This window comes from Lichenostomus cassidix, chromosome 15 (assembly GCF_008360975.1).
Source record: "Lichenostomus cassidix isolate B80296 chromosome 15, HeHo_3.0, whole genome shotgun sequence".
Lineage (NCBI taxonomy): Eukaryota > Metazoa > Chordata > Aves > Passeriformes > Meliphagidae > Lichenostomus > Lichenostomus cassidix.
Window position 1 is genome coordinate 5207059 of NC_139496.1, and position 25494 is coordinate 5232552.

Genomic DNA, 25494 nt, shown 5'->3' on the forward strand with positions numbered 1-25494 from the left:
GGGAAAAAAGTTTTAGAAGGAAATTGCCACTTGGGTCATTTGACTTGCATGAAACTTTGATCAGACTTGGGCAAGAATCTTAAAAAAGATAACTGCTGGGTGAGCTATTGGTCAGGTTTTAATCCATCTCAGACTTCTTTGCCTCAGTGACTTCCCTGCCCCACTGGCCCCCAGGCAGTGGGCTGCTCAGAGCTGGCACTGTACTTTTGAAAACAGAGGTGTGGTTTACAGAGATTTAAATGCCACTAGGTTTGGTGTCTCAGACTTCACTGTGATTTGAACCTTTACCTTGATTGTGCCACAGGAGGCAGCATGTATGTCATATGAAAATGTTCCCTCAGCTTGTGCTGTGGACTTCTCTTTCCCTCCTTCTTCTGCCATGTTTCCCTTCTGCTTTATCTTCTCAGCCCTGTGTTGTGGATGTCATGTGGACTCCCTTATTACTGATCTCCTGATGCACAGAACCTTTGCTGTGGCCAGCTGGGACAGCAAAGCAATGGCATTTTTTTCCTGGAATTTCATGTGGATGCTGGTGGTTCAGGCAGATTCCTGTATCCTGCTGCATTTACTGTTTGTTGAGAAGTTCTGTACACTTTGTGTTATGTGATGATCTCCTAACTAAACTTGGAATATCATTACTGAAGTAGTAGATTTTTCCTGTATTATTTTGAATGGTTTCACTTTGTAAAAAAATCTGTCTTTCTGTGATGGTAATTTGTTTTAAAGCATGGCTTACAGAGGAAAAGGTTTGTGGGTTTGGGCATTTCTGCTGTAGATGCACATCTCTGTTGGTACAGCCTTTTCTAGTTCAGCAAGTGAAATCAGTATCACTACCTAGGTAAATAGCACTGGAAATCAACCACAGGAGGAAAATGCTTGCTTGTCTATTTGACATAAGTAGTGTGATCAAAGAGTTAGGCTTCTCTTACTATAGAAATTCAGCAGGGCAATAGAGGTGGATGTGATGCTGACTTCATTTTTCTCTAGTTCTTTCCGCCAAACTGTTGTTTACAAAGGTAGTTTTCCTTCTCCCTACATACCCTAAAACATCCTTGTGAGACAGGAAAATTTATCAAGTGTGGAAATACTTAATGCTTCTGTCTCTGGGAAGGATTTCTCCTACGACCACAAGCTGGGCAAGGGGAGGTTTAGATTAGATACTAGGAAAAAGATTTTCACACAGAGGGTTGTAAAGCATTGGAAGAGACTGCCCAGTGAAAATGGTGGTGTCACCATCTCTGGAAGTGTTCAAAACTATGTGGATGTGGCCTTTGAGGACATGGTTTAGTGATGAACATGGTGTTGGGTTGGCAGTTGGACTTTACCTTAATAATGATTTTGTGATTCTCTCTGTCATTGTGCTTTTGTCTTAATAGGAAATAACAGACAATAGCATACATCTAGTTAAATGTAATTGTGACGAGAATTTTTGCGAATAAAATCCTTTTCCCTTCCTTAAGTTGTAGTTGGTATCCTAGAATTCAGATTGGTGAAGCTGGGAAAGTATTTGCTTCCTGTATAAGTAATGAAGTATACTGGCTGGTGAAGATACTGCTAGCAAATAACCTTGTAGATACAGGTATTTGTCAGGCTAGGTAGAACTGCTTTGGAAGCTGAACTATATTTGTTTTCCAGCAGTTGTACTGCTGAATGTTGAAATCTTGTCATTATAAACATACTCCAGATAAAATGGGCTCTGCAGTCTTTGGAACAGAATACACAAACTGATGCAATCCATTCCTATTCTTAAGACAGCAGAATTCTGACTTAGGTTAGGACTAGCTCACTTAGGAATGACTGGTAAAAGTAGTAGGAATCCTGAGTATCTGTCAAGGGAAATTGTGGGGCAGGGAACTTGACTTTTTTTATAGCATTCTTGCCAGAAAAAATGCTTGGAACAACAAACAAGAGATGCTCAGAAGAACAAGAGAGAAGTTGAACAAGCCTTAGAAGAAAGCCATCCTAAAGCAGTTGCTGGGGTGTAAAAAACTGTAAACCCTGCCCAGCTGGAGAATATCCTCTAGCACTTTCTCTGCCTTCAGAGGCAGGGTGGTTATGGCTACTCTGCTGTTCATGAACTGTGTGGTGGAGGAATTTAAGCTTTGTATCAGTATGATAATGTGGCATATCCATGCCCAACTGCAGGGCTCCATTTCTCAGCACAGAATAGGATTTCTGAGTCTGAAAGAGAATCTGTAAGTGAATTCCAGATTTTTGCTGTTGGTGTTATATGGAATTACCAGTAAAAACTGTGCTTCTGGAAGGAGGAGTTGGTTTCATTTACCTTTCCAAGTGGAGACAGCTGCCAGAAGAATATAATATTTTTTAAAAATCTATTCAGAGATAAGGGAACTTACATTTACATTAAAAATAAATGTATTTTTAGACTAATTGCAAGCATTTTCAGTGCTTTCCATTCAGGTTACTTCATGAGGATCCAGAATACCTATATAAGCTTGTAGTAATTTTTAAAGCAATTAAGAATGTGCTGTTTGAGTGGGACTTAATGTGTTTTTTGTATTAGTTTGGCTTTTTTGTTGTGCTTTTAGAAACCTGTCACTGAAATGTCCTTGCAGATGCTGAGGGATGACTGCTAACAGTGAATGAAGCCAATTATTGCAAGCGTGAACAAAATGGGTTAGAACAAAACATATGCTCTGCTTTGCAACAGGTGAGCATATGCTAGAAAGGATTGCTTTGAAATCATGCATGTTTTAGGAAAATACTGATGCCTTCTGATGTTGGCCTGTTCCTGTCTCTCATTAGCTGGTGCAGAACTTATCTCTGATGATAAACTCTAGGATCAGGCAGTGGGTGAATAAACTTCATTCACAGTGTTTAAAATTTGGCAGTTAGTCCCAGCAGAGCAGCAGTTCTCCCCTGCTGTCCTACAGGTAGCTTTTCCAACCCATGTTCTTCCACTCTGGAGAGGATGGAGCAGCTTTCTGAAAGGGCTCTGTTGCTGTTTACAGCCTGAGATATGTAGTTTCATGGTAGCATGGTTACAGGAGCCCTGATGGACAAGAGTGACTGATGTTAAATGAGGACAGGTGAGCAAGGGAGAAAGAAAAATTAGGTTTGGCCTCTGAATTCTTTCCTGGTGCCTTTGTCTTGCCTTTGAATTCTCACTTTCTGATTCCTTCTCGTTCCTGTGTGAATTCTCAGTGCACTACCAGGGACACATATGACTGGTTTTGAACTTCAAGGTGAAAATGATTTCTGAGAAAATGAACAAAGTTCACGATCCCAACATTTCAACCCCACACTTCTGTAATAATTATGACAGGAAAAAATTATAATAACCTCTAACTAATTCAGAGTTAGTCTTTGTATAGCTGAATTTCTCTCCTCATTTGTCTTTGAGGGTTGAGATTTAGTACTGCAGTTGGAGGTATTTGGTAAAAGCTTTTTGCCTTCGTTATATCTAACCACAGATGTGCAATAAAGAGAATTAAATTAAGAAAGGAGTGATGCTTATATGTGATGCTCCTTAGGTGTTATTTTTAGTATGTCTTATCTCTGGTCCCTTGACTTGGACCAGATCTCAAAGGACACTGAGGGGAAATGCCAAGGTTGTGTAGAATCTTGGAATTCCCAACCCAGCCCTGCAGGGTCTGTTAAAATAATCACAAGTGCCTGAGTCATGGTTATCCTTCAGGGTGATTTTATAGGTGGCACTATTTCTGTCATGTTCTGCTATTTCACGATGAAATTACTTACAGGTGGGTTGGCAGGCAAACCAGGGTTGGTATTTTTTATCTCAAGAGACCTTACCTTGAATAAAGCTAATTAGTAGTGCTTTGGAAATCAGTTCTGTGCTATTCTTAGGGTCAAAATTAGGGATTTGACAGAGAGAATTAAAGTGCAGATAAGCAGATCTGAAAGTTGACTATTCAGATATATGTCTCAGAAGTTCCAGCAGGATTTACTTTTTTTTTGCTCTAATGTTGCCCAAAAGATGGGTCATGCATAGTCGCATTGGTCTGTCAGGTTAATACACTAACTACTTTTGTATTCCATATCATAGAGTCCTGTGCTGAAAATTTGTCAACTTCGTTTTATAGTAAATTTTGTGATATGAAGTGTTTGCCAACCATCTTTCCCAAGCCTACTTGCCCAAGGCCAAATCAAGTTTCTGAAACTGTAGTGTGAGATTTTAGGCTGCTGCATTGGTTGAAGACGTTTCTAGACTGAAAATGAGAAAGGGAGAGTTTCATTTTCCCTCAATTAAATATTAGAACAGTCACTTAACTTTCAAAATACGACTTAATGGCTCTCCCAGGCCTGACACATCTCCTTACATCAGTCACTTGTGCAAAAATGTTCATCTATGTTGCCTTTTTTTTCCCCCCACCCATAATAATTCCTCTGTTCAGAAAGATTGCCTGTATAAACTTAACACTGCTCCCAGGTAATGGTGATTTGTTACCAAATATTTTTTATTCAGGATTGTGCATGCTAATCAATGTTGAGCACTGCACTGGACATTCAGCCACAGGCACTCCTGCATGACATCCAAATTCCCTGTGACTTACTTGCCCTTGTAGCTGTCAATTGTGGCACCAAAGTTTTGCAAATGGCCACAGCTGTGTTTTCACGGTGTGGCTCAACTGAGTTCTCTCTGGTTTATCACTGTGGGAAACTTGCTGTCATGATTTGCCCAAGCTGTTTCCATAGTCTTTGGAAAAAAGAATCGAAATTTTGGGTCTCCTGTCCATAGGGTTTGTGCTGACTCTTCAGGCTCTGCTGGTGAGTGAATGGTGCAGCCATTGCAAATATTAGTAGTAGTGAAGTAATGCAGCACCTAGAACTTTGAACATTTTGAGTGGGAATTCAAAAACCTGAAAAATGTAGAACTGGCTCTTTTTTCTGTGTATTCTGGTGTGAGTTGCTTACCCATGTTTTGTAGAGATGTTGAGTGAAGGAGCTATTCAGGCAGCCATATGAATCATATGCATCAGGGATGCTTTTAAGCCCATTTCAGGTTTGCACAGAATTGTTTGACAGGTAACTTTTCAACTTGCATTCAAGTAAGAAACTCTTCTAAGCAGTAACCTCTCTAATTTTTTAATGCGTACTCTGTTTTTCTGTCCATCTTGAGTACTGAGATAGGTCTTGTAGAAAACGATCATCATGAAATTAACAACTTTATCACATGCAATGCTCACAGAGAGTCATAATTTTACAGGGTCTCTTCAGTTCTGACTGTTCCTAACTTTGATAAGTAATGAAGACTGGTGGAGGTGCTGCTGTGGCACTGCTGCAGCAGAGTGTTTGTTTTATCCTTCAGAGGAAGGGACTTACCTTTGTAGATACAGGATAACATCTGACAAAGCAATGAGGAGTTGAATGTATCTGAGCTTTCTTTCTGTGTGTTAGTAACAGGTGAAGTTATTTCAAGTATCAGCTAAGTGTATGAGAGAAAAAATTATTTCAGAACAAAAATGTCCAGACTAAAAATGCAGAAATATCCTGTGTTGTAATCTGGATGAAGGTTTTGGGTGCTTCAAATACAGATATGCCTTAGTAAAGAAGATGCAGCTTGAGTGTAGCCTTGTACAAATACAAGTCAGATTAGCTCTAGTATAAAAAATAAAGTATAGAATAAAAGCATAACTAGAAAAATGGCATGGACAGCCTCACTGTAAGCAAGAGTCTTGCGTTTAATTAGTAGGCAACCTCTGTTGCTAAATAACCAAGCAAAAAGAAGCTTCAGTGGAGTAAATCCCAATAGTTTGTGCAGATTCTGTAATTGAAATATATGAGTACATATGCTTGAGTATATATGCTGATGTCAGACAAAATGAAGTGGCTTGTTTGAGATCAAAGTTCACCCATCTTCTGTTAATGTAAAGATGAGTGCCTTTCCCTGTCTACCTTTACAGTTGTCTCTCAGCATAAAGACAGCCAGGCTATTTTCATATTTTCTGCAAAGATTTATTTGAGGCTTCATTTGTGAGGAAGCCTGTGCTCCAGCTTGTCACTACTGTGAGAATGGGTAGGAGGCCAAGGGAAGCATTTATTTTACTGGAGTTTGCTGGATTTGTGGGATCCTTTGGCCCGACTTCAGAAGGTATTTTATTTAGTTAGTTATGGCTGACTTGACATTATTGAAGAGAAATTATGTCTTCTAGCAGTTTAAACCAAATTGTAATGTGTGTTATGGGAAGTATCTCTGTGTGATACTAGGAGAAAATTCTTTCCTCTGAGGATGGTGAGGCACTGGCACTGCCCAGAGAAGCTGTGGATGCTCTGTCCCAGGCTGGATGGAGCTTGGAGCAACCTGGTCTATGGAAGGTGTCCTGACTATGGCAGGGGATTGGAAAGAGATGAGCTTTAAATTCCCTTCCAAGCAAAAACATTCAGTGATTCTGTGGCTCTCCCAAATTCATTTTATGAGTTCTAATTTTTCTAACCTCTTTCTCCCCTCCAAAACAAGAGGGAGGGGAAACGGGAAGGTGACTTTTGGCATGTCAGTTTTACTTAATTCATGAACACAACAGACTTAAAGTTTAGGCTCCTGGTAATTTTTTTTTTCTTGACACAGACATCCCTTGCTGAGGGCTGGGGATGTTGGGTACTTAAGAGTTAAATAATCTTGCTTTGGAAGCAGCTGAACAGTTTACACTCCTTGCTGGGCTGTACAAAAATACTTTTCCTTTGAAGTACTAGGAGGAGCGGCTGAGGGTAAAACCTGGAATGGGGTTGTAGCTAGCAGTTTGCAGTGGGCTTAGCTTGGAGCAGCAGCTGCCTGCAACTGCAGTGTGAGATGGCAGAGAAGGTTTCTTTCAGTCTTGCCATCACTGTCTCAGCATGAAGGCTTCCTTTTTGAGATTCTTCAAGTGCTATTTAGTTCTTATAAATTTTTGGATTAGGACAGATTGCAAGAAATATAGATTAAAAACATGCTTTCCCATAAAGGCATGAGAAATACAAGAGTCCTGTTGGAAGTTCCTTGACTGCTTCTGGTGTGATCTGGTGGTGAAGTACACACTGCTGCTGTCTGGGATGAGAAAGATTCACTTCTGCTAAGTGGTGTAAAGCAGGTCAAACTCTTGTCTGGAAAGAGCTTTCAGAAGCTGCCTAGAACCTGTGAAATCTCAGCCCTGGATATTATTCCTTAGCCAGGCTGAGCTCTCAGTGTAGAAAGAGCTGACAGGAGAATGACAGTAGTGACACTTGCCCCAAATGGCTGAAACCAAACTGGACGACATGATGTTTGTAGGAAAAGCTGCTGGGTTCATAGGGCTGCTCAGTGGGAAGCTGTATGTATCCTCTGCTGTGTGCAACAGGGCTGTGCATGGCACTGCTGGATATCACTTCTGGAAAGCAAATTGCCATGGGCAAAACCTGGTGCAGACTGGGCTCTGATACATGTGGTGTCTCCTGCCACAGCCAGCAGTGGAACTAGACAGACTGAAGTTGCTCTCTGGTTTTCTTGGGAAATGCTCTCTCTCTTGGATTTATAATTTCTTGTCAGTATTTCCATGCATTTTTTGGGAGATGCCTTTATATGAAACTGAGGAAATTTCCTTTTAGCAATGCCACTAAAGGGACAATCAAAGGCAATTTACCCATCAGCTAATGAGGGGTGACATTAGAATACTTGGCTATATCTGTTGAAGAGATGATGACAGTAGTGCTGTAGGTCAGATCTCCAAATTTCAAGTTAGATTTATCGATAATAGTAATAATAGTAATGTGTCCTTTCATCTTTACTTATTTAAGAATCAGACACTTGGCTGTTGGTAGGATCTCTGTTTCTTTCCCTACTGCTCTGCCACTCAGTCTTTAGCTTTCTACCTCTGCCTTTCTTTTTTTTGAACAAAAAATGGTGTCAAGAATTTAGTTGCTAAAACAGGCAGCATTTTCCTCTAGCCTTTCTGCTGTTGCTTTGCAGGGCTGAAAGACTAACTCTAAGTTGTCACAGTCATTACTTTTTAAGGGGAGCAAAAATGCAGCCACTAGCAGGAGGGCACATGTTGTTGCAGTGGCGTGTGTGCAGAGCCTGTGTGTTTTCTGTGTCTGCTGCTCTGGGATCACAGGGCACACATGCCGGCTCAGTGTGTTCACAAAGCTGCTCTTGGACAGGAATGGGTGCTGCTGCCTTTTCCAAAACTGTGCAGGCAAAGCAGATATTATCAGGGCTGGCCCTGGGGCATAAAATAGAAAGATCAAAGGAAGTGGCAGCAGCACACAGAGGCTCTTCAAAGCCTGAGTAAGGGAGGATTGATAGAGAAAAAGAGAATGCTCTTGCTGATGTAATCACAGCCTGTGAGACAGGTTGGGTTTTTTTTTTTCTTCTTTTTCTTAATTTAAACAAAGGCACAAAGACAGTCCTTGTTTGTTTAGAGAGGTGAAGCATGTGCCACAGAGATAGAGCAGGGATACCTCAGTATATAGAAGGTTTTCATGAATAGCTTGGAGCTCAAACATTTTGAAGTGACTGCAAAGTTGCAATTTTTCTTATTTTACCTTGCACAACTTCTGCATGTGGTATTCTCTCACTTGTGGTGCCCATGTGGAATGAAACAGGAAAATGGCAAAGGAAGGAATGCTTGTTTTCAGGCTGCCTTCCTTAATAAAATGGAAACTTGTTTTGTTTTCTCTTGAGAATGCCAGTTAAAAATTTTTGAAATTTATATGAAAAGAAGTTAAGCACTGGCAAGGTGGAGTTGGAGGGGAAATGATAAGCCAGATTCATTTTCAAGAAGTGCAGGCTTGTTCAGGCACAAGCTGTGAATGGGAAAGAAACAGTTGTTCTCCCCCTTTTTTATCTATGTGGAAAGGGGGAGGAAGAGGTGTGACTTTTCTGGAACAGATGTGCAGGGGTGGAGGGAGTTTTCAATCTTCTCTGTCACAGACTTCACTTTTCTTTATAGGCTACAGCTGCAGAAGTATGTTTCTGAACCTTCATTTTGCTTATGAAGGTCTCACCTTTATAATTCAAAGGGAATCCCATGAAATTATGAGATAGAGCATGGTAGTCCAGCTTTTCCACCCAAAGGTGTGTCTGTATGGTGTATGGCAAATGACCTGAGCTAGCACAGTCTGATATCTGAAAGTTACATGTGGACACGACTCAAAGCCTGAATGAGAGTTACCAGAAAGGCAGTGCATATCAGTTGATATTGTTACATTGATTTTACACGTTTGGAGCTCAGGCAGAACAAGCTCTTCTGCTTAGATGGTGAGCAAAGCCTGCATGCATCTCTTGGAATACACTGGAGGTCCATGGGAGGCAGAGCCTGTCCCTCCATAAGTCTTTGGGAAGGTGTTAACTCCAAAACTTAAATTAACTTCACCATTTTGCATTGTTTCGCTTATTGATTGTTTCAGAAGAAAGAGCTAATGGGATTATCTCAGTCCCAAAATGTATTCCAGGATGCCAGAGATCAAAGTGGTTATTTCTGTTGGCAAAATCTACAGCTTTCCTTCCCCTGTACGCCTGAGACCATTTGCAGTGCAGTTCAGATTAGCAGACAAAACTGTAGGGCTCTGAAGCTTGAAAATCTACCATGAAGGAAAGGCAACTGCTTATATTATTAACTTTAATGCTTTGTTCTGGGGTCAAAGCTACATTTATAGTCTGCTGAATCAGTTTATTACCTTAATAAGGTAAGCAGTAAGGTTGCTGCTGGAAAAGAGATTCATCCTCTTTATTGTGGAGTATGTGGGATGATACTGGCATTCCTGTGTTGCCTCATGTGGAAATTTTTCAATTTTGCTGGTCAGCATCAAAACTTTTTCTCTTCACCCTCCTGAGTCTCTCCTGCCATGCCACTTCTACAGGTGTGTCTGATTTGATACCTGACACTAATAGAAAGTGCTTCAATACACTTAAAATACTCTGATTTTGGTTTTTACTCACCAAACCTTCAGGCACCAGGAAATTTGCACATCTTACAGAGCTCTGAGATGGGCTCTGACATGTACTTGTGTTACTGCTGCAGGCACTTTCCCCTCACCATACACAGAGGCTAGAGAAAAATTCTGGGATGGGAATTCTGGCAGTTACCATGGCTTTCTGCTTTAAAATATATTCTTTTTGGAAATCCCATGCAGATATATGAAGGACAGACTGCTCCAGTCTGTTGCAGAAGACAGCAGTTAATAAAGCAGAGGTTTCTCTGCCCATAGAACAGGATAAATTGGTGGGTTCTACCATCAGTATGGCATCCCCATTCTTTGCTTCTAGTGAGCAACAGAATGAAAAAAGGGCTTTTAGCTGATTTCCTGTATTCTTTACTGAGTTTGTGCAGCTACTTCTGCCAGCAGTATCAGTGGCCTTTCGATTCATGCAACCAAGTGAATTAACACAACTGCCATGCTGAGTTAACCAAAAAAGTTCCTCTGCTCCAGTGACTCTCTGGCAGAAACCAATAGTGGATGCTAGTGAAGGGAATGTAAGATTATGGTGAGAATTATTAAATGCTGAGAATTCTGCAGAATATGCATCCAGGCTCTACCAGCTTGTGGCTTAGGTCTTCTGTAAGCATCAACTTCTGCATGAGAGCCCTTGATGGCTTTTTCATATTTTTTTCCAGTCCATTACTTCATGTGTAGCTTTCTTGTCTAAATTTGAGAGAGCACAGGGAAGATCTGTTTTGGTTTTGGGGGTTGCTGCATACTGTGCATTGTATTTTTTTATTTTTGAAGAGCAGTGGAATCCATGTTGGTGCAGGAGGTGTAGGACAGCAGTTTTATTGGCATGCCTGACAGGTACCTACTTAAATTGCTCACTAGCAGGATTGGAGGGAAGACAACTGCATCTCCAGAATTTTTCTCATTCTCTCACTGTTCAGTGTAAATTCTGTAGAGCTTTTTTGAGCTGCAGGGGGAAAAACGTTGCCAGGAAGTAATTGTTCTTTCTGTCTCTTCCTAATTCTGTGCAGCAGCTGCCTTGTCTTTAGCTGCTATTAATGGTCAGAGCTGTGTGAACAAAGGAGCGTCAGGCTGATGTAACTTCTTCCTCTGTTAGACATTCCCTCTGAAGCCATCTTTTGTCTTGATGGCCCTATTGTAACCATTCACATACTGATGAATGAACAGGAAGCTGATGATGATAGTGAGCAGATGAGTTTGATCATGAACAGGTTTTACTCAGACTCCAGCCTGAGGGAGTGTGTACAGGAACAGAGCTGTACCACTGTCAGCTGCAATGTCTGAGTTGTTCATTCAGATTTTCTTTTGTTTAAGAAACTGGACAAGGTTATTAGTCTAAGAGAAAATACGCTTTTTTTACTGAACAACATTATTACAGGTACAAATCCAGTAATTCTGTCTGTTGCCTTGTCATACAAAGAAAAGTTTACTTGAGTGGCTGGTTTTTTTTTGGTTTTTTTTAAATGTATTACTATGATGATTTGAGGTACTCTGAGAAAAAAAAAGACAGTGCTACCTTGTGGTATTAGGTACTAGAAGTACTAGTAGTAAGCCAAAACATGGTAGAGGATTCTTGAGCTAGAAATTACTGTTTCAAGACTGATGGTAAGACTTGAGCTAGAAATTACTGTTTCAAGACTGATGGTAAATACTTTGCTGTACTGTTAGGTACTGACAGAGGCTGCATTCTGTATGACAGTCATTGAAACATGCTAACCATGGCTTTGCTAACACAGATGTTTTTCTCATGTGGCCTTTGGTGACTGTGATATATATTAGCTTTCTATAGATAGATAACCTATTCTCAAAATGCCTGATGGAATGCAGGGACTCTTACATGTATTTTTAAAAATGAGCACCAAGAGTTATTTAAATATTACAGACAAAATTAGCAGTTCCCTAGCAATGGAGGGCAGAGATGTGCTTGTGACTTTGGTTGGTCTTTCCCAATGCCTGGCCTTTCCTGTTTATTGTTGTGATCCTGCACAGATTCCATTGACTTTGATTTGTTTGTTTTTTTGTTTCTGTCACATTTTCTGCAGACCATTGTATTTGTTTCTACCTGGCTGAATGTGCCTTTTAAGGACCTTGGTTAAAGGGATTCTCCCATTAATTGAATCCCAAGTCACAGCTGTATGTACAGCAGGTTATCAGTGCTGATCTTGGTTAATTGTAATACAAGCTGGAGGCATGCACCAGGAACAACAAAGAAGCATCATAAAAAGCTTCTCAAAATTGTGGCCAGGATTTCTTCTCCTTCTTAAGAATAAAGTGTATTCTGAAAACCTTATCCTGGTGTAAGTAACACTGAAAGTTTAATGGGATGCTTCAATTAGTAGGAAAGGTAGGAGAGGAAATTATTAGGGAGCAAAGCAGAAGACTTGGTGAGAACCTTTGGGCTGCAAGAGCTTGAATGCTGCATGCAGTGCATTGTAAAACTGGAAGGGGAGACTGGATAATGGAACAGGTAGATCACAGTTGTGGATCAGCTGAGTCTTGTAACAGAGTGACACTCACTGAAAAAGACCTGAATTTTCCCAGCTTGGAAAAGAGGCTGTTGACAAGAGACTTTGAGTAAAGTCTGATGTAGATACAGTGATTAAGGAACAATTGTTGGTTACTCTGTGCAATGTGAGGATTCTCAGAACATTCTCAGTGAAATTCACAGAACAGCTTCACAGTCAGCAGAAGAATGCACATTTTAAAAACAGTAGGTTGTATTTCTTGCTGTAGGATGGTGTAAAAGCCATAAAAGCATGTGTGTCATCCCAAAGGAATTAGGTAAAAACATGGAACATGGATGTATTGTTTACTTAAACCCAGTATCTTGGGTGCAGTGTCAGTTCTGGAAGTCTTAATAACTGACAGCCGTAATTTAGAGGCTAAAGAATAATCATTCCATATTTTTTCTGCTTTTCATATTCTTCAAATTTCTGCAGTTAGCAACTGTTGGAGGATAGGATACTGTGCTGGTTGGATTTTTGGTCACACCCTGCATGGCTGTTTTTATGACTTGCCCAACATTACATAGGAATCCTGTGGCAGAGGAAGCAATCCAGTCTGTTGGGAAGCATTCAGCTGCTTTAACCACAACACTGCATTTTCTTTTCTCATAGTATCTTACCTCATTCACTGCACTGGCCGAACTTTCTAACGTGTGAGGGAATTGTCCTGCAGATTCACTGATTCACCCCACACTGCTGTGCTTTTGGAGTACAGTTCACACAATTAATTAGCCAAACCAAGAGGCTCTACTGGACATATTAGCATAGCTTGTATGCCAGGGCTGGAAGAGTTGAATGAGAAGAAGAGGGGGCAGCATGGTGTGGAAAAGAAGTAGTGAAGGGTTAGTCTGGAAGAGAAATAAGGCTCTAGATCAGTGGCCATAAGAAGGAGGAATCATCTGGAAAGAGATGGGAAAAGAAGGAGCAATAGCTGTTGATGTATGGTGAAATACAGCACGAGCATCTGAAATTTAAGGCTGAATTGGGCTCATGATTTTAATGATGATAAATATTAAACTTTAGAAACTTCTAGTACCTGGTTGTTTTTTTTTCCACCCATATATAGGGTGCTGTAATATGATAAGTATGTACATTAATACGGTGTCAGAAAAAGCTGAGAAAACCTGTTTTGGTTTCCTGTTCTGTAAAACAGTTCGGTTTTGTAGTTTTTATTCAAAGTGGAATTGAATTTTGCTCTTAGATAACTTCCTTGCAATGAAAGAGGAATGCATCAGATCTCCAGAATTTCAGAAACTTCCATTATTAATAGTTTGACTTCAAATAACATTAATGGAATCCTTCAGCCATCAAGTCCTAAGTTCCTCCAAGTGCCTTTGATAAATGAAAAAGAGCAAAAAACTGATAATTAGCTGAGTGCAGAATAGTTTTTATACTGGTTAAAATGGCAAAGCATAGGCTGTGAGCAGGGAGTGAAATTGGTCATCAAGTCAGCTTTTGATGCTGACCAAGTGTTATGAACTGGACTGAGCTGTGGAGCCCCTAAGTTGTTACATCTAAGTTGGCTATTTGCAGTGCAAAATAAAACAAATTAGGCCAGAAGGAGGGAGGATGAATTTCACAGTGGATAGGAATAGGAATATTTGCAGAGACTAATTCAGCAATGTGCTACGTTAGAATGAAGCACAGCTTTTTATTTTCAAGTCCATTCTCTCTACTACGGAGCATTCTTGGGTGGTGACTCAGGGTAGAGCTAATCTCACTCAAAATGGTTGCCAGTTGCCACTTGGAACAATAGGACTGAAGCCACAGGCTGCCATCAGGTGGTAGTTTTTAAGAAGGCTGTTTTTTCCCCAGTGGATTTGAGTGCTTTTTGCTGTCTGGTAACATGAAAGGTTGCAATATGCACTGAATTATTGTAGCAGAAAATGTTGAAACAGTGCATTGCTCATTACTTTACCTGAAATGGAGAACCCAGTGCACCAGATATTTTTCTTTTATGGAAAAGAACAAATGTTAAACCTTAATCTGTTTACAGGAAGAACTCTTTACACCTGATTTATATGCCCTAATACTGGCCTGTACTTCTTTTGAAATACTCAATTCCTCTCTGGGCAAGGGCATCTTTTCCCTGTGCTGTCAGTGAGGAGGTTTAAGCAGAGGGAGAAAGATTTCCATCCTGCCACCTCCATGCTTCATTCATGTAGGATCTGGCATTTAGGCTGCTCTGTTCTCTGTGGGACATGATGCAGCAAGGTAACACAAGTCTGCTGTGTTCACCCTGTCTGCTGCTGGGTGATCACAGGCTCAGGAGCAATGGAGCAAGAGGCTTCACCTAACAGAGGATGCCTTCTGTCTCCTTGAGAGGCACCTTACTTGCACCAGCAGCTCAGAAATGGTGTGAGTAGCTTGGAGAGAATTCTGAACCTGTGGGGTGGGAGGATGTCAGAGGAAAAAGCGGAATGCAGCTAATTTTTGCTGGGACAAGCTGAGGTACAGTGAGAAAGTCATCTTGCCTTCCAGTTGCATGCATCCTGTTCTAGAGCCTTATCTTGTGTCATTGCAGCAGAGACTTTGGCTTCACCTGTGTTTCCATTAGGCCAGAGAGATTGTGCTGACTGGAGCTGACAAAGAAGTGCATGGAAACCTAGGTGGGATGTTTTGGAGTTTGCCAGTAAAACGTGCAAAGCAAGGGCAGAGCATGAAGGATACTGTGGAAGCGATTTCTTGAGAACTTGATGCTGGAGAAAGATGAGACAAGTTGGAAGCAAACAGAAGGGTGTACCTGTTTGGAAACCTCTGCTTTTCCCTTTCGGCTCCTTGCCCTCTAAAAGTTACCTAGGACAAAATGTTTCAAGCCATAAGTTGAGTACAAATCCACTGAAGTATATACCAGGTTATCAGGTGAAAGGAAGGTCAAATGGTAAGTTTTGGAGAGGAAAGTTTGGAGCACAAGGAGCATCTTGTGCAGCTCAGGCTGAAGGAACTTCTATTGTCCAGAGATGGTGTGGTTCATAGAATCTTGAAAGAATCTGTGTGTAAATATTCAAAGATTAGTTCACATGCTAACCTGAGAAACAGGGTACATCTTTAGGCTATGAAATACTATGTTTCAGACTTGAAAATATTTTTTTTCATGCTGACTGTAGGAATGCCAGTCTAACATTGTATCGCTGATGTGTCTTTTCCTTCCCTGATGGAGCTTCCAGACTGATGGTAGTGATCAAGAATTTTCTAAATATCAAAACCTTTTTTGCTGAGGATTTTTTTGTATTGCAACCCAGAGGATTTGTTCAAACCATGTAACTTCAGTGCCATTTGAATGAGCACTCAAACTGCCACTGTGTGCTGACAGCAACTGAAACTTCATGCTCCAAAAAGCACATGCTCGAGAAGTGTGTCTGTTCATCCTTAGCAGATGCCAGCTGCTTCCCTTCTTTGTGTGTTTTGGGGAAGATTCAGGGCATGAGGTGGGAGGTAAATATAATGAAATTATTTCCATCCTACCATTATTTGATAATTCAACAACTGTATTTTTAAGTTCTGTTGGCTAATTGAGCTGCTTAATAGGAAATAATAACAAAGTACTGATTTCTGTCAGGGAAGGATGACAGTTTTATAAAATAGAGTAGCTTCTGAGAATTACAAACTTAAAATTTTAATTTTTAATTATTTCTTAAATTTTATTTTTTCTTGTTCATAATAGAGCTATTTTGATTCCTCTTTGCATTCAGATTTTAATTAATCTGTTAGATTTCACTGCTTGCATTTGCAGCTACTTTTTCTGTATTTAAGGACTGGGGGCTTAATTTTTACATTTCATCATCATGGTCTTATTTAGTACAAATGTTATGAGAATTCTAAGAAGCAGAACCTGGGATTGTTTTTATGCTGGCTTCTAATTTTTATGCAAATGCTGCACATAGCTAGGAGTCTGTGTTATTTATTATTATTATTATTTATTTATTATTTTCTCCAAGAAAAATAACACATGCTTTGTAGGGTAGTGTTTGCAGGCAGTGTTTATTGTGTGACTGTTTCCCAGGCTCCAACTGTGAAGTTTTATATTTTTTGTGAGAAGCAATGAAAGTACAGCTGGCTGTGCATTATCTCCTGTACCTTTTCCATCCCTCTTCTAAGCGTAGTCAGTGAGACAAAATTTTAATTTTGAACTGAGCAGGAAGTTGATCCTTTCTTCTGCCTACTGCAGCATATTCTACGTGATGTATCTTGATGAGTTTAAACAGTAGTTCAAGTATCTCGAGTGCAAAAATGGGTGGAGAGAAGGATTAAAATATCCTAACCCTTCTCTTTTGTGCTCCCCCTGCAGCAAAGTGCAAAGCTGCCCACTTTATCCTGCCAGCTCCAGCTTTATCCTCCATCTCTGAATTTCACTGCAGCCCCAGGGGAAGCTGCACCTCTGTGGCTCTCCCACAGCTGCTGGACTTTGATGAGGACATGCCTTAGCTCTTTCCACTGGCCTCCCTTGGCAACCAGCCCTTTGAAGATGACCTCTTGCTGTTTGCCTGTTGTCTCTCTTGTGTTGGATTATGGATGAGAGGTTGGTGTGAGGGGAAGGGGGATGGAATGGAGTGTTGTGCATTTTAAGCCTCATTTCTTTCTGCATTCTCACCTTTTTTTTTTTTTTCCCCCCTCCGTGGCTTTTGCCTCCCTATATAGATAAAATGTTGTCATGCATATGGAAAATGGTTTCTGGCAGAAATATAGAGTTCCTGCTTGGCATGTGTATATAGGACAAAGGAAGTTTGATTAGTATTGTGGTGAGGACTTTGCATTCTTCTGTAACAATCTACTCACATTAGTTCCCTTCCCCCATCTCTCTTTTTAAGTACAATATTGTTCTTAGTTATAGTGCAGCCTTTCTCTGTGTGCATGTTCTCTGTTCCTCTTCCCTCCCTCTGGCCCCAGTGAATGCTTCTTCTTGGGGACAGGACAATATAATCACCTTGTTAATGAAGGCTGTGGTGTGACATGCAAAGGGATGCACTAGAGCTCAGTGGCTGGGTCACATTTTGCATGGACACTGACTGCTTTTGGAAATCCAGACAATGAGATTTTGCTAAATACTGAGAATATCCTTCTTGAGGATCTTATAGGGACAGTAGCTGTAGGGTAAGAAGGTAGGGTATTCTAGGGGATCAAACAAAGCATAGGAATACACATCCAGTTTTCACTGTGGTGAAAGGTGAACAGGTGAGATTATTTAGGACTGAGATTGTAACTAACAGTGCTTACACACTTTTACAAATTTTACCATCTCCTTTCTCAAATTTTGTCAGTGATGAAATTAATCTTCATCAAAGTGGCATGGTGAGCAAAATGGTGGTTGACATTGCTGTTGAATATTGCTGAATAAAGGAGTTTCACAGTACTGTGAAATTTTGGGTCAGCATCAAATCTGTCAATCTGTTCGTTAAACTTCCTTGCTAAAATACAATCTGCAGATGAATAGTTCTGACACTTTTCAGAACTGTGTACTTTTGTGAAATGAAATCCTACCTCCTCTGGTACATGCACGTGTGTGTTGTCTTTTAATTCTCTCCTAACAGCCTTGGAATTTTCATCACAGCTACATTTTCTGAGTGTGCATCATGTGTGCTTTTGGCAAGGGAATACAAATGGGAATTTCTTCTAGGGTTCCTTATATGAATGGGTTCAATCAGCTGGGTTTGGTAGTGTGCTTGTTTGGGGTTTAGTGTTGTTTTGTTGTTTTTGTTCTTGTTTGTTTGGGTTTTGTTGTTGTTGAATAGTTGTATTCATTCTTTCTGGGCCCCAAACCCTCCCTGAGGTTGAACAGCTAGACCCCATTATGTTGTACAGTCTTTGTTAGGGTGTCTTCATACTTCCTACTCTATTTTCTGCTAGAAAACTTAGTTGGAAACTACTGGTAACTCCATATCAGGCCTTTAACTTAAGCCAAGGAGATTATGTGGCAGTGACCTGATACTTTCAGTTATAAGTCCCTGCTTGAGTGCTATGGGACAAATGCAGTTTTTCATGAGATGTAAAATAATCCTGCTTTCCCCAGGCAGTTATGATTATGTCTAAGGATTTGGTAATTGGTGCATTTTGGGGGTCTGTCTTGTTCTGTATAGAGCTAGAAGTCTTTTATCATTTAGCTACCAGTCTTCTTCTACTAAAAGTAATTAATGAAGGTATCATTTTTCTCCAGATTTTCTCTCTAGTTTCTTCCATCCTTAGTGACATTATGCCTGCATCTTTTGCCAGCATCTTTCCACCAATTTAAAGAGGGATGAAAAAACCCCATCCTTATAAACATGACTTAGTTCTTCTTTGCTTTGTCAATACCATGGTAGGAGAACTCAGTATAATCAAAGCACTTAAATTCCTGAACGAAGAAATCTCCCTTCAAATTGTCTACAGTATGTTCATATTTTCATGGGAGTTTTGCTTTTGAGACACTTTAAAGGAAGGAGATGCCAGTTTTCTGTTCGAATGGACCAGGAGCTTCCTTTGCAAAGTGTTTGGAATAATTATTGTCCAGCTGCTTTGTTGCAATAGATTGCTCAGTGCATAGCTTGGGCACTACAATCACTGCCTGTGCAGCAAATCTGGTGCAGGCATGCTGAGTTTAGATTTGTCTACATGTTACTGTGCACATGCTGTGGGTATCTGTAGTGTCTCTGACCCAGCAGTCCTGGCAGGAGGATGCCTGGGAACATCCTGCTGCTGCCAGGTATGGCTTTCAGCTGGCAGCTTTCCTCCTCTCCTGTGGGATTTGAAGCTGGACCATGGCACAGGTGAATTGAGTTTGCTGGTGAACTAGATCAGTGCTAAGATCTGGTTCCCTAATTAACAAAACCTGCCCTGGCTGCTCTTCAAAACTTACTACTCCTTTTTACAGGATCTGGTGGACTTTGTGTAGTACTGGCCAGCCTGCATTATAGGATTTGCCTGGCCTCTCCTGCATGGTGGATGTGTTCAACTGAGTATCTCTGGTTTTACATTTAATTACAGCACAGACTGGATTTCTCATCATCCCTTTTGGCATACTTCCTGGAGTAAGTGGAGTGTGAGAGGATTTCAGGAATGCCTGATGCTCTTGCTATAGGGAAAGTTTAGTGGAAGTCACTTGTGGGTTCAGTGCTGACCATTGGGTTGGACTGCATGGTCACAACTGATAGCCAAAAAAAATGCGCTGCAGAAATGCTCAGGTCTTATAATGTTACATTTTGTGGCAGTTTGGTTTTTTGCAGGATGTACTTCTTTAAAACAGAAAAAATATGCCTGAAAGGGAAAAGAAACTGAATTTTAATGGAGTTTTCTACTTGTGCTGGGAAATAAGCATTCCTCTCTGCATGGCAAAGCTGCAGAGTGATGGGGAAATGCTTCTGGCTTTCACCTTTTCTAAAACATTGCTATGTTCCAGCTGCAGCCAGCAAAAAAAACTCATGTTTTATCATGAGGCTGCAGTAGCAATAACAATGCCTAACTACTCTCTAGTTCTTAAAAAAATTCCTCCCTTCATTTGTACAGTTTTGGATTGCTCATCTGCAGTGGCACATTCTAATGATGCCTTTTTCAAGCAGCATGATGCAGTGGAGTTAAAGCCTGAGCCTTTTCTTTCTGGTGAGGTCTTAGTAATGCTGGGTTGGAATATTTCAGTCAAGAACTTCAAATCACTTTTTGGTAGCAGGTTGCTGTGCCAATACAGAACAGTAAATGAGGATGAAAAATTTCAGTTCTTTGTTCTACAGTATTTGTAGGTAGTAGGAACAAACAGTGTTGTGGTGATGCAGTTGTATGAGCAGCTGCATTATGCTGAAGGTCAAAATCACAGTGGTGGTGACAATTAGTGGTGAATCTCGATCAGCTAATATGACTCAAGTCTGTCTTGGAGAATGAGTACAAAGCAGTTTTTTTAATTCTTAAGAAATAGTTTCTCTTAGGTAAGGAGCTAAAATTTCAGAGAAAATGCAAGAAATTAGCTTTGCTAACACTAACTTGACTGGTTTTCAGCCCTCCTGGTCTCATACTGGTTTTTTTAATAATCATTTAAGCTTTTTGTGTACTTGCTCAGTGGTGAAGCATGGGAAGCTGAAAAGTCTTTGATTTAGAGTAAGCACTACTTAGTAGCAACTAAGACAGCAGTGTGTTATCAACATTATTCTCATACTAAATATAAAACACAGCACTGCACTAGCTACTAAGAAGAAAATTAAACCAGGACACTAAATCATATATTAGCAGTTTGTCAGCAAGGATGTTGAAGGAGAGTGATGTCAAATGCTTCCCTGAAGTCCAGATAGGTGACATCCACACCTCTCCTGTCATCCATGAAGCAAAGTGCTTCATCAGAAAAGATACAGAGATTGGTCAAGCATGATTTATACTTAGTAAACCCAAGTTGGCATTTTCAGCTGCCATCTTGGTTTTTTTTTTATGTAGCTGGAAATAACTGTCATAAGGATCAGTTCTGTAAGTTTCTCAGGGGTTTCTCTGGGGTTTCCCAGATATGTCTTTGTGCATTTTTGCAGATAAGCATCACCCTTCCTGGCATCAGGGGCCTTCCCTAATCTCCCTGAGAAATAATAGAGCCTGGCCTTGGAATTACAACAGCCACCTCTAATAAGACACCTGGAGGCATCCTCTCAGATGCCTTAGACATCTGTATATCTGGTTTGCATGGATGATTCCTAACTCAACCCTTCTTAAGCTGTTGGTTGCTTGCTTTGTTACTGCTTTGTGCCAAACCCATTCAATAGCAGACACACATTGTTTGCAATTCTTCTTGCTATTAATACACTTACCAGTCTTGACATCTGTTGCCAGTTTGAGCTCCTAATGCTATCGTAATTAAGTCTCTGCATCTCCAGGCAATATTTCTATATGTGTCTTTGTGAGTGTGACCCTTTTTCCATAGCTCTATTCCATCCAACTTCTGGTGACTCTAGCACCAAAATACTGTGTCTGAATCAGATGCTGCATCCTCTAGTACTTTCTAGTGAATGAAGTTGTTATTTGTTCAAAATCTGTTTGGTGACTTACTGCATTTTGAAAAAAGCATGTACACTCAGTCCACTTTTTGTGTTTAGTAAGGCTGGATTGACATGGGAGAGACTACAGAAGTCCCAGCAGAATTGTACTAATATTTTTTCTGCTCCCTGTAAAACACATGTTGTTTGGCTGCCTTATTTCACACGAGCTTTGATATACTTCAGATTTTGGATCCTGCCTTTAGAAGAAGCTTCCCTGGGAAATGGGATTGGAAGAAGGAAACAAGACCTAGAGCTTGGAAGTGTTGGCAGGACACTGAGAGGCTGAGTAACCAAAAGTATCTGCAGTCTGCACTGAGTTTTCAGGCTGTTGTACACCTGGGGTAAGCCAGGAAGGGAGCTCTTTTCCTTTCAGTGACCAGAGGCTGCTTCCCACATACACCTGGTTTAGGAGAAAGCATTCCCTGATGATAGAGCTCCCATGCAGGTTGACTTGTTTTTTATGTTTTCTTTTGAGCACTGCAAAACCTCATAAATTCTATTTCAAAAGGCTGTCTGGTGGAGGAATGTGAATTCATGTGGATGGAGATGAATCCATGCCAAGTGCATTCCAGGTGGGAAAGCTGTGTGGAGTTTCATTTCAGGCTGTTCACAGCAATAAAGAGTTCAAATCTTCACAAAAAGACTGAATAGTTGTGCTCCTTTTTGGAGGCTAGTAGTACTTTAAATTTGCTTTTTACTGTGACTGTTTGAAACTACTGATAATTTTCCACCTCACAGAAAATAACTAGTTTTATTGTTGCCATTGTAGTTTGTCCATGATCTCTTCTGTTTAGTGTGTTTAAAGTGAAACATATCTGTCTGTGATCCAGAAACACCCTGGATCCTTCCTGGGCTTGATAGATATTTTCATTTAGCCTTAATTTTTTGTGTCCTGTGATCTTCTGTGATGCTGTGATTAATTCACTTGTATTGTGACAAGAATCCGTGAGAAGATGACAGACACTTATAGTGGATGAATCCTGTTGTAGGCTTCATCAGTCCCAGTGGATGCTGTTTCAGGCTTGAATTATTAAATTCACGTGCTTGTGTTGCACTTTTAGTTGATATCCCTGGTTTGGAAAATTACAGTTTATTTTATCTGTCATGATCTACCGAGATCACTCAATGTAAGCTTGTGGTATCCAAGCAGAATCTACCAACTGCTTGTGGCTTGGAGTGGTGGAGTTCTTTTCTGGACAGAAAGTTTTTCTGTCAGTGAAGCCCATGTCTTACTGGCCTTGGTGCTGATTCTGGCTTCTTTCCTGTGTCTTTAATAAGTTTTTTAGAATTGTGTTACTGGGTTGACACTTCTGATCCACACCCTGAACATAACACATTTTTTTAGTTAAGAATGCAGACAAAAACCTGCCATGCCTGTCTTTTGTGGCTTTTTATGGGACATGGATAGATCCCCAGAGCCCTTCTGTGTTACTTTGTGGTCTTAGGTTGTCTAGAATTTGTCCAACTTTGCCACTACAGAAGTATATTTCACTCTTCTCTGCTCCTGCCATAATCTGTGAGCCTTTTAAAAATCTCTTAGTGCTTGATACCTGATGCTTGATGCATGCACCTCAGATGATACCAGCCAATATTGTCATCTATATTTTGTCCACATGGCACTCTTTGAATACTTAATGTGTGCAGTTTTTCAGTCTTATTTCTTGGCTGATTTGGTAAAGTGAGATGAGAAGGCTTTCTTCCAAGATTTTCCTCTAGTTTTTGGACAAACATACATTTCTGACTGGAAGGTAGAAGTTCTGCAAAGCTGCACTACAGGAGTTGCCATCCTTTATGGTCTTAGAAGCTGCATATCAATTTTTTCATACAGTAGGACACAGAGTTCTGCAGTTCTGTCGTGGAGAACCATAGAGACAGGGAGTGTGGTTAGTGGTTTGTCAGAAAGAGATGAGTGCCTGTTTAGGTGTCTCATTGTTCCAGTGGGATTTACAATAGAGTCAAAATGATACAGTAATTTCTTCTGGTTTATGGTCTGCTGAAGGCAGGAAACAAATGATGTGGAAGGTTCTGCTTAAGCAAAACTCTGCTCTTGGTGTGTGATAAGAACCTGAAATGAGATTTATGGGATCCATGGTCTGGTTGGTACCTTATTGTGTCCCTGATTCCTCCATAGTTTCAGGTTTATACTGATTTCCATGGACATAACTGCAGAATGTCCTTGGTGACTCTGATCCAAAGGGTTGTTCACACTTGGAAGCTGTTAGGGAATAAGTTTTCTGGAGGAAAGTGGCAGTGGAAAGAATTTTCTGTTCCTTTTGGCCTTCTTCCTTGTTCAGTCCTTTTTTTCTGGACTAAAGTGGGTAGAGCCACTATTTATTGCATATTTGGGAAAAAAAAGACCAAAGCTTTTCTATACATGAGACAGTGTATAGAAAGATCCTGAGCTGTTCATATAGCATTTTGTAACACTGTAATGCCCTATCCTGGCAACATAAAAAAAGGGCAAAAGGGTGAAAGTTTTCTTTTAATCATCAGGACTTTTTAGGTGATAAGAGTTACAGAGCAAAGTATTCTTCATCTCTTGGTTTAATGTTTGTCTGTCCTGTGACACTAACCCACATATAATTTGTGCAGCTCTTTATAAATGCATTTTAGCTCCTCAGCAAGGTGTACAGATTTTGTAACCTTGGATAAAAGCACCTGAGTTGTGGTTTCAGTTTTACCCTTTCAGGTGTGTGCAAAGTGCCCCAGCTTATTTCAAGGATTTTGAACTAGAAACTTCTTAGATATGGGTTATGGTTTCAAAGCTCAATTGATAGAGCCTCCATCAAGGGAATTACATCAAAGGAATGGTTCTTTGCTTCTTTAGATACTTAATATCGATTAAAGCTTTGTGTTTGCTTAAAGGATCCCATGGACTCTTTGTTGGGTTAATTATGTTGGAATATATGCTCTGGCAATTTTGGAGAGAGCACTGCCTGATTCCATCCTCTGTTTTTATGTCTGTGCTGAACAGTTTATCCATCAGATACTGAGTTTATGGAGTGGTTCATCTTCCAGTGATAGTACTTGCCCCAAGCTTTTACCAGAAAGTTAAATTGCTCATCCATGTGAGACTGTAGACAGCTCAGCAGTGTGTGATAATAACTCATTTAAGAAAAAAAAAGGAGAAAAGCAGAATTAAGAGATGGGCAGAGGATTCTAATTTGTCTACCTAGTACAGCGTGGCTTGGTTTTTTTTCTGAGAATGGATTGGTGATGAATCTTGAAAAATAACGAGTGGTAGGAAAATCCCTGTATTGTGTCAGCTCACCATCATGTTTCCCATATTTTACAGTAATCACTCAAGTTATTCAGAAAGTTAGGGCCCCACAAGGTAATATAAATAGCACTCCATGTATTGTATCACTTGCAAAATGGAAGTTAGGGTACAAGACATGGGAGAAAAGGACAAAACGACAAGCTGGTGATGCAGAAGTGATGGTGGGATTAGGGGCCATTACATGGTGCTGCTTTGCATGGATTAGTGAGGGGTATATATATGTAAATTATTGAGCAGTATAATCTCCTCCTATTATGATCAGCTACCAGAAAGCAAAGTGGTCATACAGTTGATAACAGTTTGTGGTTTTCTTCAGCAAGTTTGATAAGGCTGAGATTTAACAAAAGGTACAAAACTCGATAAAGTACAGACTTTTTATTTTTTTTTTCTTTGCAATGACCTCTGCATATATGTTAAAGCCTGAGAAACAGGCAAGGATCTGTGAAAAATCTAAGATTTTAGTTGAGGAAAAAAAAGAACAAGAAGAAGACAGTATGCAGTATAAGAAGTTAGATGTATGACTCTCTAGTTTATACACAAAGATATTACCCTAATGAAGGACAGCACATTTGGAAAAGGCAAAGAAGGCTAAAAAACCTTCTGTGGGAAGCTCATTGCCATTATAAAATTAGAGTAACTGCATGGTGTTGGAAGGAGGAGGAACAGATTGAATATATGAAATTAAAGCAAAGATATTGTTGCCTGGAGAAGTTTGTCACTTCATGACAGCCTTCCCCCCTGCATCATTTGGGTTCAGAAAACAATAGAGAAAACTTCACTGTTGTTAGGAAACTTCTTGTACCTTACTTTGGCTTGCTTGTTTCAAAGGATGACAGACTGTTAATAC

General features: G+C 40.3%; 1 protein-coding gene across 2 annotated transcripts in view; it reads left to right on the forward strand.

Annotated features, from left to right (window-relative positions):
• ZNRF3 (zinc and ring finger 3) overlaps positions 1-25494 on the forward strand; it is a 63607-nt gene that overhangs the window by 10159 nt on the left and 27954 nt on the right. The window lies entirely within an intron of this gene.